The sequence below is a fragment of the Lithobates pipiens genome, unplaced genomic scaffold (genome assembly GCF_037356315.1).
Source record: "Lithobates pipiens isolate NorthernLeopardFrog02 unplaced genomic scaffold, aLitPip1_a1.2 Scaffold_1, whole genome shotgun sequence".
Classification (NCBI taxonomy): Eukaryota; Metazoa; Chordata; class Amphibia; order Anura; family Ranidae; genus Lithobates; species Lithobates pipiens.
This window is the reverse complement of record NW_027507685.1, coordinates 54,696,996-54,712,336: the sequence shown is the minus strand read 5'-3', so window position 1 is coordinate 54,712,336 and position 15,341 is coordinate 54,696,996.

Here is a 15,341-nt window from a genome sequence, read left to right as displayed (position 1 = left end):
TCCCCATCATGTCTGGGAGGCCAACAAGAAGAGGCAAACGTTCCTATGGCACTGTGAGGGGTCAGCAGCATCTATGTCCGCAGGCAAAGGTTGGACGTGGTCCGTCCTCAGGCAGGGTACCATTTCCTCTGTTTAGTGATGTTTCCCGTGCTATCCAGCCACAGCATGCAGAGTATATGGTGGACTGGCTTACTAAACCATCCTCATCCTCTGTCACCCAAGCAGAGACTAGTGCGCAGTCCACCGCAGCTGGCAGAGTGGCTTTTTCTGCCTCCTGTAAACAACAAATTGGCAGTCATGTCCCCCCAGCCGCAGCGTATTACCAAGTTGGCTCCAGTAATGATGAGGATGGAGGGGATGATGAGGTCACTGATGTGACTTGGGTGCCAGATAGAGGAGAGGAGGAAAATGAGGCAGCCATCATGGAAGAGTAGAGAACAGCCACCCTATTTTATCACATTGTGGCCCTGTTATCACCTGGCCAACTTTCCACAGCTCAGCTGTCTGGGCCTTTTTTTTAGCACAGGTGCAGCTGATCGCAGTGTTGCAATTTTCAAATTTTGCCTCAAGCAGATCAAGTGTGGCAAAAACACCAGTCATTTGGGTACCACATGCTTGACAAGGCATTTAACTTCCCTCCACTGAAAGCCACACAAAAGGGATGCAATTCTGCTCCTCCTCACCTTTTAGGTCTACCCTCGCTATATCTCATGACCTCTCAGCAGCCTCCATTGACTGGGATGATGGTATAGCAAAGGGTGTCACAGGTCCTTGCAGCACATATGCCAGTAGCACACCACCAGCTGTAGGCAAATTTCTCTGCCCCTGCTGTTGCAGCAAATAAAAAAAATAGTCACTGCCACCCACATGCACAGTGTCTAAATTCAAGCTTGTAGAATCTGCCGGCTTTACAGCTCCTGCCTTTCCATCCTTTTATTATCTTGCAGAATGTGCTGTACAACAATGGCAGGTTCCAAGTTGCTATTTCTTTGCACATAAGGTCATTCCAGCTCTGTGCCATCACTTGGAAGGCAATATTGTGGCATCATTGGGCAAGGCAGTCAGCCTCAAGGTCCACGTTACTGCTGACACTTGGTCCATCAAGCATGGTCAGGGACACTATATTTCGTACACAGCGCACTGGGTGACTCTGCTTGCAGTGCGAAGGATGCAGGACAGGGCTCAGTACTGCAGCTTGTTTTTCCGCCATGTCCCCATACAGCTGGTGGTGATGATGATGATGCAAGATTTGTCAGCTCCATCCCCTCCTCCTGCTCTTCCTCCTCCATGCCCTTCTCTGCTGAATTGTCCTATGAACCACCAGCACCCCCTAAGCATTCACGGGGCTATTCAATAAGTCAGGCTAAAAGATGCCATGCAGTGCTTCAGCTGGTCTGTCTAAAGCCGCGTACACACGTAGCCGTTTGTCCGACGTACTTAGTCTGGCGGACTTCCCGCCAGACTGTCCGTCGGACTTTCCGAACGGGCTACTTGCCCACACACGGCACTTTTTGAGCGGACTAATACGGCATACTAAGTCCGCCGTACTATCCGCCCTACTTTTGAAATGAACGGACTCGCCCACACACGCGGAGGAAAGTCCGCTCATTTCGAGCGCGTCTCGAGGTAGGCGGGGCCCGCGAAGGAGACGCCGCTGGCCCCGCCGCCTGGTATGGACTTAAAGGGGAACCCCAACGCCGAAAAAAATCGGCGTGGGGTCCCCCCAAAGTCCACAACAGACCCTTGTCCGAGCACGCTACCCGGCCGGCCAGGAAAGGAGGGGCAAGCGAACGCCCCCCCTCCTGAGCCGTACCAGGCCGCGTGCCCTCAACATGGGGGGTGCCTTGGGGAAGGGGGGCTGCGCGGCCCCACCACTCCAAAGCACCTTGTCCCCATGTTGATGAGGACAAGGGCCTCTTCCCGACAACCCTGGCCGTTGGTTGTCGGGGTCTGCGGGCGGGGGGCTTATCGGAATCCGGGAGCCCCCTTTAATAAGGGGGCCCTCGGATACCGGCCCCCCACCCTATGTAAATGAGTATGGGGTACAATGTACCCCTACCCATTCACCTGTCAAATAAAGTACAAAAAAAAACACAACACACAAGATAAAATAATTTATTGCACAGCTCCAGGGGTCTTCAGGGGTCTTCTCGCCGGAGTCCTCCGCTATCTTCTTGTAGCTCTTTTACTAGCGGAGGAGCCCAGCATTCTTCTTCGTCGCCGCGGCCTCTTCTTCCAACTTCGGGGGTCTTGTCCCCCTCTTCGGTTCTTCTGCCGGGCCACCGCGCCTTCTTATAGCTCTTTTACAGGTCTTCTGTCGCCGCCGCCGCCGCCGCCTTCCGTTCTTCTTCTTCTTCTCCTGGAGATGTTCATTCGACGTTCTCTCCGGCCGCAATGCCAGGGACGCGCTGCGCTGCCACTTATATAGGGACAAGGGGCGATGTCACATGGGTTGGTGTCACATGGTGACCCCGCCCCCTTACGATGTCACAGTCCCGGAGGATGCTGGGACTGTCACCATGTGACATCAACCCATGTGACACCAACCCATGTGACACCGCCCCTTGTCCCTATATAAGTAGCAGCGCAGCGCATCCCTGACATTGCGGCCGGAGAGAACGTCGAGTGAACATCTCCAGAAGAAGAAGAAGAACGGAAGGTGGCAGCGGCGGCGACAGAAGACTGGGCCACCGCCTGTAAAAGAGCTATAAGAAGGCGCGGTGGCCCGGCAGAAGAACCGAAGAGGGGGACAAGACCCCTGAAGTTCGGGAGAAGAGGCCGGCGGCGAGGAAGAAAGCCGGACTCCTCCGCTAGCAAAAGAGCTACAAGAAGATAGCGGAGGAGTCCGGCGAGAAGACCCCCGAAGACGGAAGACCCCCGGAGCTGTGCAATAAAGTATTTTATCTCGTGTGTTGTGTTTTTTTTTTTGTACTTTTATTTTACAGGTGAATGGGTAGGGGTACATTGTACCCCATACTCATTCACATAGGGTGGGGGGCCGGTATCCGGGGGCCCCCTTATTAAAGGGGGCTCCCGGATTCCGATAAGCCCCCCGCCTGCAGACCCCGACAACCAACGGCCAGGGTTGTCGGGAAGAGGCCCTTGTCCTCATCAACAAGGGGACAAGGTGCTTTGGGGTGGGGGGGCCGCGCGGCCCCCCTTCCCCAAGGCACCCCCCATGTTGAGGGCACGCGGCCTGGTACGGCTCAGGAGGGGGGGGGGCGTTCGCTTGCCCCTCCTTTCCTGGCCGGCCGGGTAGCGTGCTCGGACAAGGGTCTGTTGTGGACTTTGGGGGGACCCCCACGCCGATTTTTTTCGGCATTGGGGTTCCCCTTTAAGTCCATACCAGGTGGCGGATCCAGCGGCGTCTCCTTCGCGGGCCCCGCCTACCTGCAGACCCGCTCGAAATGAGCGGACTTTTCTCCGGGCGGGAAAAGTCCGCTCATTTCTAAAGTACGGCGGACTGGCATACACACGGCCAGAATGTGCGCCGAAATGCGAGTCCGGCGGGAAGATTGGAGTGCAAAACTTCTTTCTAAGTCCGCCGTACTTTCGGGTCAAAAAATATGCCGGAGGCTACACACGGGGGGATTGTCTGGCGGACTTGAGTTTGCCGGACTTTTCCACCCGCTTGTTTGATCGTGTGTACGCGGCATAAGGGACAGCAACCACACCAGAGCAGGGATTCTTTAAGCTCTGCAGGGGCAGGTCCAGAGGTTTAATATGCGCAATACCAGCTGGAGCCAGGAATGGTGGTGTGCGATAATGACACTAGCATACTGTCCGCCCTTAGCCAGGGTAAATTTACACATGTTCCATGCCTGACACATGTCCTCAATTTGGTGGTGCAGTGTTTCTTAAGCAGGTACCCAAGGTTGAAAGATCTGCTAAAACAGACAAGAAGAGTTTATAGCCATTTCAGGTCATACACAGTCAGTGATCGTTTGGCTGAAATGCAGCCATGATTTCACCTATGCATAAACCTGATTTGTGACATGCCTACCTGGTGGAACTCAACTTTGGGAATGTTGCAGTGGCAGGGCACTCGTGACAGAGCAGTGGGACGAGGAGGAGGACTTCCTTTCCTGCCAAGGCCTGCTTTATGCAGACAACATTCTTGCAAAGCCACAGAAAACACAAGAGGAGGAGGATTGTGGCAGTTTTGGAGGCAGTGAAGCAGAGGAAGACATACCTCAAACCTAAAGAGATTGTTTTTGGTCCCCAGAACCCTTGGGAGTAGTACGTGGCTGGGAGAAGGCAATTTCAGATACTGTAATTCTCAGTGACCCCAAAGACTCTGCTTCTGATGCCTCCACAAATGGCGCATGGGCTCCCTCATTCTTCAAAACCTGCGAAAGAACCAGAGAATTTGTGGCATCAAGGAGAAGGATCACTATTGGTTGACACCCCTCCTTGACCACCGTTACAAGGGGAAAGTTTCAGAACTAATCCTGTCCTCACAGAGGGAGCAGGAGATAAAATATTTTGAGGACACCTTAAAGAGGAGTTTATGTAATGCCTTTCCAGACTCTGCTAGGTTAGCGTCTCATGGAAAGGCTAGTTTTGAGACTTCTGGTGATCAAGAGAGAAGAGGTGGAGAAGGGGGCCACCTCAGTAATGCATTTCACATTTTTTTTAGTCCTCAGTGCCCAGGGCTGTCAGCTTCCACATCTCATCGGCAGCGTCTGCATCATATAGTGGGAAATGATCTAGGGGCAATATAGAATGCCTCAAATGTCATGTGATTACAGTTCTCTTAAGTTGTCCTTGGCATCATATAGCCAAGAGAGTTAAGTGTGTGACTGACTGCTCCTAGTTAGTCTTACCAAGATGAGTGAAACTGAACAGCTGCAAAATGATAATGGCCTAGAGTATGACTTATAACATTTCATTCAGTAATTAAGACTCTGAGACAGAAGGGCTTTCATGGTAAAGGTTACTGGACAATCATCTCTATGATCTCATGCCTGAATGCAAGCAGTGTGCGTCTGTGTGGAAAGAGACTCCAGCATAATAGATATTATTGTGTCATCCTTCATACTCTGCTCGTTTGACACCAAGATTTCAATTTTTGAGATAGACAAAAATAATAGCATATAGAGAGGATGTATTTTGGCAATGGGAAACAATGGGAATTGGTAGCCTATATATATATATATATATATATCTATATATATATATATAGATATATATAGATCTATCTATCTATCTATCTATCTATCTATCTATCTATCTATCTATCTATCTATCTATCTATCTATCTATCTATCTATCTATTCATATATCTATATCTATCTATCTCTATATCTATATCTATATATACAGTACAGTTGCCTTTACATGCAAATTAACTTAGCTAATGGCATCCCAGTCTTTCTCTAAAGGGTTCAATATTGAGTTGGCCCACCCTTTGCAGCTATAACAGCTTCAACTCTTCTGAGAAGGCAGTCCACAAGGTTTAGGAGTGTGTCTATGGGAATGTTTGACCATTCTTCTATCCAGAAGCACATTTGTGAGGTCAGGCACTGATGTTGGATAAGAAGGCCTGGCTCGCAGCCTCCACTCTAATTCATCCCAAAGGTGTTCTATTAGGTTGAGGTGCAGGCCAGTCAAGTTCCTCCACCCTAAACTCACCGATCCATATCTTTTTAGATCTTGGTTTGTGCACTGGTCCAAATCATTTGGTGGAGGAGGGATTATGGTGTGGGGTTGTTTTTCAGGGGTTGGGCTTAATTCCAGTCAAGGGAACTCTTAAGGTGTCAGCAAATCAAGATATTTTAGACAATTTCATGTTTGCAACTTTGTGGGAACAGTTTGAGGATGGCCCCTTCCTGTTCCAACATGACTGCGCACCAGTGCACAAAGCAAGGTCCCTAAAGACATGGATAAGGAAGTTTGGGGTGGGGAGAATTGACTGGCCTGCACAGAGTCCTGACCTCAACCCTACAGAACACCTTTGATAAATTAGAGCGGAGACTGCGAGCCAGGCCTTTTCATCCAACATCAGTGCCTGACCTCACAAATCCGTTTCTGGAAGAATGGTCATACATTTCCCTAGACACACTCCTAAACTTTGTGGACAGCCTTCCCAGAAGATTGAAGCCATTTTAGCTGCAAAGGGTGGGCCAACCCAATATTGACCCCTTCCAGACTAAGACTGGGATGCCATGTTCATGTGCATGTAAAGGCCGGTCCCCTAATACTTTTGACAATATAGTAGTTCTAAGGGACAGTTCTAAGCATGGGAAACACCCCTTCACAGGCATACTATAGACACCCCCCCCCAGGTATGAAATTTAAAGGAATGTTACACTTTTATTGTTTCACTTTAATCATTATTAAAATCACTGCTCCTGAAAAAAACAGCCATTTTTAAAACTTTTTTTTGCATTGATCCATGTCCCCTGGGGCAGGACCCATGTCCCCAAACACTTTTTAGGACAGCAACTTGCATATTAGCCTTTAAAATTAGCACTTTAGATTTCTCCCATAGACTTGTACATGGTGTTCCGACTTTTCGAATTTGCCGCTAGTCGAACTCAAACTCGAACCTCATCCCTACTATGTACTTTTTTTTATGTTTTATTGAGGGGTTTGAACTTGGATGGGGTAAGGGAAGTATGGGATGCCCAGTAGAATTTGCAGAACTTGCTTGGGATAAACTATATACACTCCAGTATTTACACTCCAGTCTTCACTCCAGCACAACTCTTGCTGCAGACTATCATTCTTCAGCTCCTCCAGCACTTTGCTTACTTTAGCTCTTATGCCGCGTACACACGATCAAACAATCGGGTGGAAAAGTCCGGCAAACTCAAGTCTGCCGGACAATCCCCCCATGTGTAGCCTCCGGCAGACTTTTTTGACCCGAAAGTACGGCGGACTTAGAAAGTAGTTTTGCACTCCAATCTTCCGGCCGGACTTGCATTTCGGCGGACAATCCGGCCGTGCGTATGCCAGTCCGCCGTACTTTTGAAATGAACTGACTTTTCCCGCCCGGAGAAAAGTCCGCTCATTTTGAGTGGGTCTCCAGGTAGGCGGGGCCCACGAAGGAGACGTCGCTGGCCCCGCCACCTGGTATGGACTTAAAGGGGAACCCCAACGCCGAAAATAAATCGGCGTGGGGGTCCCCCCAGGTCCACATCAGACCCTTGTTCGAGCACGCTACCCGGCCGGCCAGGAAAGGGGGGGACGAGCGAGCGCCCCCCTCCTGAGCCGTACCAGGCCGCGTGCCCTCAACATGGGGGCGCCTTAGGGAAGGGGACCGCGTGGGCCCCCCCACCCCAAAGCACCTTGTCCCCATTTTGATGAGGACAAGGGCCTCTTCCCGACAACCCTGGCCGTTGGTTGTCGGGGTCTGCGGGCGGGGGGCTTATCGGAATCCAGGAGCCCCCTTTAATAAGGGGGCCCCCGGATACCAGCCCCCCACGCTATGTGAATAAGTAAGGGGTACAATGTACCCCTACCCATTCACCTGTGAAAAAAAGTTTAAAAAAAAACAACAAACAAGGGTAAAAATAGTTTATTGCACAGCTCCAGGGGTCTTCCGTCTTCGGGGGTCTTCTCGCCGGATTCCACCGCTATCTTCTGCTAGCTCTTTTGCTAGCGGAGGAGCCTGGCTTTCTTCCTCACCGCCGCCCTCTTCTTCCGACTTCGGAGGTCTTGTCTCCCTCTTCGGTTCTTCTGCCGGGCCACTGCCTTCTTATAGCTATTTTACAGGCGGTGGCCCGGTCTTCTGGCGCCGCTGTCATCGCCGCCTTCTGTTCTTCTTTTCTTCTCTTCTTCTCTTCAGATGTTGACTCATCGCATCCTCCGCTCACAATGGCTCCGTCGTGACGCGTGGCGACTTATATAGGGACATCACTGGATGATGTCCCCGCACATTATGGTGTCACAGTCCCAGAGGATGCTGGGACTGTGACATCATAATATGCGGGGACATCATCCGGTGATGTCCCTATATAAGTCGGCGGGCGCCCGGTCCCCGTCATTGTGAGCGGAGGGAGCGACGAGTCAACATCTGAAGAGAAGAAGAGAAGAACAGAAGGCGATGACAGCGGCGGCAGAAGACCGGGCCACCGCCTGTAAAAGAGCTATAAGAAGGCTCGGTGGCCCGGCAGAAGAACCGAAGAGGGGGACAGGACCCCCGAAGTCGGAAGAAGAGGGCGGCGGCGAGGAAGAAAGCCGCTCTTCTCCGCTAGCAAAAGAGCTAGCAGAAGATAGCGGAGGAGTCCGGCGAGAAGACCCCCGAAGATGGAAGACCCCCGGAGCTGTGCAATAAACAATTTTAACCCTTGTGTGTTGTGTTTTTTTTGTACTTTTTTTTCACAGGTGAATGGGTAGGGGTACATTGTACTCCATACTCATTCACATAGGGTGGGGGGCCGGTATCCGGGGCCTCCTTATTAAAGGGGGCTCCCGGATTCCGATAAGCCCCCCGCCCGCAGACCCCGACAACCAACGGCCAGGGTTGTCGGGAAGAGGCCCTTGTCCTCATCAACATGGGGACAAGGTGCTTTGGAGTGGGGAGGCCACGCGGCCCCCCTTCCCCAAGGCGCCCCCATGTTGAGGGCACGTGGCCTGGTACGGTTAAGGAGGGGGGGCGCTCTCTCGTCCCCCCATTTCCTGGCCGGCCAGGTAGCGTGCTCGGACAAGGGTCTGATGTGGACCTGGGGGGACCCCGCGCCGATTTTTTCGGCGTTGGGGTTCCCCTTTAAGTCCATACCAGGTGGCGGGGCCAGCAACGTCTCCTTCGCGGGCCCCGCCTACCTGGAGACGTGCTTGAAATGAGCGGACTTTCCTCCGCGTGTGTGGGCGAGTCCGTTCATTTCAAAAGTAAGGGGATAGTACGGCGGACTTAGTACACTGTATTAGTCCGCCGAAAAAGTGCCGTGTGTGGGCAAGTAGCCCGTTTGGAAAGTCGGACGGACAGTCTGGCGGGAAGTCCGCCAGACTAAGTCCGTTGGATAGTCGGCTATGTGTGTACACGGCTCAGCTAGCACAAAATGGTCAGACCTGACACTGGCTCAGCCAAGCCTTAGCGACTGCCCATTGCAGGCAGAGACCGCGGACCCCTATAGTATAGCAAAAATAGAAGATTCCTGGTGCTAGCTGTCCTACATGCGGCTACTGAGCCCAGTAACCCATATTCAGGCCCTGCCAGCCCTCCTGGTTGCAGCTGCCCTTTTCCACTGCCCATGACACCACAGTTCACACCTTGGTTCTGCACCCATCCTAGACTGCATTCTCCCTGTCCTCTTAGGCCTGTGCATGTAACTCATCAGCCCTCCTGGGTGCGACCAGTTTTTTCTCTCCCTGAAGACTTGCCCAGCAGTGCTCTCTCCTGCCATCTTCTCTGGCTGCTCCCGTGCCTCCTGTCCAGGGCATCATCACAATTTCTTGGAGGCCCAAGGTCACCTCTCCCTCCAGAGTGGGGACCTCCCTCAAAGGCCCCGATAGCCTAGCACTCCATCTCCAGCTCTTCCACCTGAACAACTCCTCCCCAGCTGGGCTGACCCTGGGTATTTAAGGAGGCCTGCCCCCTGCCAATTCAGGTTGGGGATTGGTCAGGGCTCCCTAAAACACCCAAGGCAGCTCCACCTCCCCTCTCCTCCTCTCTTTCCAGAACTTTCCAGTGTGTGTAGATAGATAGATAGATAGATATGTACTATCTATCTGTACTCAGCTCATCTTTATTTTCCCCTACAGAGCTGCATCCTGCAGAAAGTTTAGGACCTGTTCACACATGTGTATTGGCGTAGTGCATGGTAAAATGCGTGCATTACTTATCCACCATACATGTGTTGGTGCACTGCATGGCCATTCATGTTGAATAGAACCCCAACGCAGCTCCACAGCACACTTCAACTCACCAGCAACGCATTGCGATGCTTATTGCTATGTGCTGCAAATATTGCAGTAGGCATTACATATCCATTCATTGAGGTGCGTTGCAGTATATTTGTTTTGAATGGGCTGTCAAACGCAGCATGCAGCAATGTGCCCTAATGCACAGAAACACATGTATTGTGGTGCATGGTATATTGGTCTTTACAGGACCTTATTATACCTCCATAGTACAAAATGAGTACTGGTGGAACGATGGACCCAAAGGTAAGTATGATCTGGTGTAATTTCCAGTCTTAAGAGTCAGATATTTATCATACAAGTGTAGCCCTCTTTTGGAGGGGGTTATGAGAAACAGCTCTCCCTACACAGAATGTTGCACTAAACCTGTAGGTAGATAAGAAAACCAGAACCTTCTCTAAGTAGAAGAGTAAGGCTCAGTTCATACCTAAACCGACCGTGGATCGCACAGCAATGCTGTCCGTCCCTGTTTTCCATTTCAGGGATGAACCAGGGCAGAATCTTTGCCTGAATTTCGGCCCTGAAACAGAGGCAAAGACGCACAGTGTTTCTGTGCAGTGCGCTCCACAGCCTCACCGGAAACATGTGAACCAGCTCCATAGAGAGCCAGTCACATTCTCTTTCTATACGAAACAATTCACATAGATGTGAACCCAGCCTGAATGTTGCAGCAAAGTCCAGTTGCAGGGGCCCCTGAGGATGATGCAGATGAAGACAAGATCTGCGGTCATAGGAAGATCCTCCAACTGTTGCCCAATCAGCCTGGAATGGAGCTCCTCTCTCGCAGAAACTATGGTATGGCACTGGAACTCAGTGTCAGCCTATCTACTGTGCTTTATCCCCTTCCTATCAGTTTCTAATCTGACATGCAATTGGACCTCCAAGCCTATGATCCCGACATGGATACCAGAAGCCTAACCTGGCTCTAGTCTATACTGGTTATGGAGCCCTAAACTAAAACTAGTTATAAAATCCCAGACCAGAAAACCCAGGTTAAGTAGAATAACAGGAGGTTATATAAACTATATTGCAATAAACAGGTTCACCTACAAAAATTCTGGTAGGTGACCACGGCACATACAGTAGCAAAGACCTAGCTGTCTAGCACTGTGCATGTCCGATGGAGCACACACACGGTCAGATTATCCAACAACACGGTCCAATCGGACATTTTCCCATCTGATTTTCTGACCGTGTGTACAAGGGCTTAGTGTGAAGAAACCTTTCCGTATTTGGAGATGAAATCTCTTTTCCTTAAGACGTAAATAGTGCCCACTTGTCCTCTGTGTTGACTGTAAAGTGAATAACTCAACACCAAGTACACTATATGGACCCCTTATATATTTGTACATTGATCATATCCCCCCTTAATCTCCTCTTATCAAGAGTGAAAACATTCAGTTCCTCTAATCTTTCCTCATAGCTGAGCTCCTCCATGCCTCTTATCAGTTTGGTTGCCCTTCTCTGCACTTTCTCCAGTTCCCCAATATCCTTTTTGAGAACTGGTGCCCAAAACTGAACTGCATATTCCAGATGAGGTCTTACTAATAATTTGAACAGTGGCAAAATTATATATTTCTCTCTGGAGTCCATACCTCTCTTAATACAAGTAAGGACTTTGCTCGCTTTGGAAACCGCAGCTTGGCATTGCATTCCATTATTGAGCTTATTATTGAGCTTATGATCTTCCAAAACCCCCAGATCCTTCTCCACTATGGATCCCCCCAGTATGCATGATGCGTGTATATTCTTAGCCCCCAAGTGCATAACTTTACATTTACCAACATTAAACCTCATCTGCCACATAGTCGCCCAATTAGACATTGTATTGAGGTCGGCTTGTAAATTGGAGACATCCTGTAAGGACGTTATTCCACTGCATAGCTTGGTATCATCTGCAAAGACAGAAATGTTACTTTTGATCCCAGACCCAATATCATTTATAAAGATATTAAAAAGTAAGCGTCCCAGCACTGAGCCTTGGGGTACACCACTGATAACCTTAGATCAGAGTAAGAATCATTAACCTACTGTCTGAATTCTGTCTTTTAGCCAGTTTTCTGTCCATTTACAAACTGATATTTCCAAACCTGTATACTTTACCTTACACATGAGCCGTGTGCGTGGAACTGTATCGAACGCTTTTGAAAAATCCAAGTATACCACGTTCACCTCTACCCCTCTGTCCAAGGATTCACTTACCTCCTCATAAAAAGAAATCAGGTTTGTCTGACAACGTCTGTCTTTCATGAATCCATGCTGTCTGTTGTGTGTATGTTGAATGGTGTTGCGCTCCACAATTAGTACAAATAAATACATTTTATTTATTGTTGATTGTTTGAGGATTCACGAGATCACCTGTGGAACTGTGTTTTCTGTTCACGGAGTCATTATATGTTTATGACACAGAGTGGATTCACATAGTGCATGTCTAAATACGGACCGTTGTTTTTGTTATAGAAAGAGACACTGCCACTGCTATTGGATACTAATTACCCTGTTGCACCTTACTGGATATTGATTATTCATTGCTTTGCTAATATTTGCTAATACATAATTTGTATTTTTATTTTTATATACTGTTTCACATTATATGCACTTTTTGGATTGAATCATATAAGTTTGGATCTTATTGCAAACATTTCAGTTTGGTTATCTTTATTGGCACTGGATGCACTTTAGTCTAAGAGGACCCAACCGTTATATTGCATACGAGTGGATACTACCTAGTTGGCACTTATTCACTATTTGAAATTGTTAGCAGCTATTTTATAACAGTCTGTGTATTATATGTCGACTTATACATCTATATCTATAAATTTATTTATTTGTACTAATTGTGAAGCGCAACACCATTCAACATACACACAGCATATCTATTTAGGGGAGGGTTTGAGCCCCTGCCGATATTTTGCTGCAACCATACCTTTTTCTTTATTTGTTTAAACATTGTGGCGCGAGGATAATTTATAACTACTACATGCTGTCTGTTGCTTAAAATACTTTTTTCCTGCAAGAACTCATCTATGTGGTCTTTTATTAATGTCTCCAGTATCTTCCCAACTATAGAAGTTAACATAACAGTTCTATAGTTACTTGGTAAAGACTTTGTTCCCTTTTTAAATATAGGCACCACATTGGCCCTGCGCCAATCCAGTGGTACTATTCCTGTAATTAATGAGTCCCTAAAAATTAGATACAATGGCTTTGAAATTACAGAGCTCAATTCTTTTAGGATCTGTGGGTGGATGCCATCAGGTCCAGGTGCTTTATCCACTTTATTCTGTCCAAATATATCTGGACCATATCACTTTTGAGCCATTGTGGATTTGGAACTGTGTCACTACCACCCCCATTATGGACATGAGCTCCCTCATGCTCCTTTGTATACACAGAGCTGAAGAAAGTATTTAATAAATTAGCCTTCTCTTTGTCCCCAGTCACCCACTCTAGATTATTTTGCAAAGGGCCTACATGCTCAGACTTGACCCTTTTTACTATTAATATATTTGAAGAATTTTTGGGGGTTTGTCCTACTATCTTTTGCAATCTTTCTTTCGGTTTGAATTTTTGCATTCTTGATTTCCTTTTTACATATTCTGTTATATTCTTTGTAACATTTAAATTACATTAGTGTTCCTTAATTTTTAATATTTTTTAAAAGCTCTTTTTTTATAGTTTATAGCTTTTTAACTTTGGTCGTGAGCCACATAGGTTTTATTTTTAACCTTTTAAACGTATTGCCCATGGGAATATACTTTGCATTGAGTACACAGTCTTTTTGAAGAATTCCCATTTCTGTTCTGTGCCCATTTATGCCAATATTCTCTCCCACTATAAGTCCTGGAGAGCAGCCCTCATCCTTGCAAAATTTGCTCTCTTAAATTTAAAGCGTGAGTGGCAGAATTTTTTTTCATACCTGCAAGGAAAAAGGCATAATGAGCTAGTATGCACCGCATACTAGCTCGTTATCAAATACTTACCTTAGAACGAGGCCCCAACATCTCGCCCAATACACACTGAGGGAGCTGACATGTTCCCTCGGCGTGTGTTCTGGATATCACGGCTCCAGCGCTGTGAGTGGCAGGAGCGGCGATATCAGCACTCCTGCGCATGAGATTTGTTTCCGGCAGGGTCCGGTGTCTGCCGGGCTTCCAGTCGAGAAACCCCTGTGTGCATGCGCCGGTGAAATCAGCGGCTCATTGCCAGGGGAATATCTCCTAAACCATACAGGTTTAGGAGATTTTTTTTACCTACAGGTAAGCCTTATTATAGGCTTATCTGTAAGTAAAAGTGAAAAAAAGGGTATACAACTGCTTTAAGTGTTTTTATCTTTCCCGTATGTCATTTTTGCTTACAGCTAACATCAAATGAAATAATGTTATGGTCACTGCTACCCAGGTGTTCCTTTATTTGAACATTAGTAATACGCTCTGCATGGTTTGAGATTACCAGGTCCAACAGAGAATCATTCCTAGTTGGGGCCTCAATAAACTGGACCATAAAATTGTCCTGTAATAGGTTTATACATTTTTGCCCTTTAACTGTCCCAGCAGTGCCATTACTCCAGTCAATTTCTGGGTAGTTAAAATCCCCCATTATTATCACCATCCCAGCCCTTGCAGCCCTTTCCATCTGTGCAAGGAGCCTCCACCTCCTCATTAACATTGGGTGGTCTGTAACAAACTCCAATGATTAACTTTGAACTATGCACATCTGTATGCACTTCTGGCATTGGTGAACAAACACTTTATTCCTATCCCAATTTATATCTTCTAGCAAGGCTTGTAGTTTAGGGAAGTTGGCTCTTTTGAAATTCAGTGTCTGTTTTTCCCTTATGTTTCCTATTTGTGGGATTTATACTGAAGCTAATTAACCTTTGATCGCTTTTTCCTAAATTGCCCCTTATTTCCACAGCCGTGATCAGATCTGTATTGTTGGTAATCAGTAGGTTTAGTAATAGCGTGTACACACGACCAGTTTACCCATCGGAATAAACTTTGAAGGTTTTTCCGATGGAGTTCCACTGAAACTATCGTGCATACACACTATCACACCAAAGTCCAATCGTTAAGAACGCGGTTAGTGATGTACAGCATGTACGACGGGACTAGAAAAAGTAAGTTCAATAGCCAGTAGCCAATAGCTTCTGTCCCGTACTTGCTTCAGCGCATGCCTCATTTTTGTTTTCCCGATAGGAATTTGTTCCATTGGAAATATTTAAAACATGTTCTATTTTTAGGTCCGTCAGAATTTTCGTAAAAAAAAGTCTGATGAGGCATACACATGATCAGAATATACGATGAAAAGCTTCCGTCTGACTTTTTCTGTCAGACATTCCGCTCGTGTGTACGTGGCATTGTTTCTAGTTTATATGTCTACCATCTGATACATGAAATTGTCCTGCAAGACATTTAGGAACTTGCGAGCCTTAGACGAATGTGCAGTTCCTTCCACCCAGTCTATGTATGCAT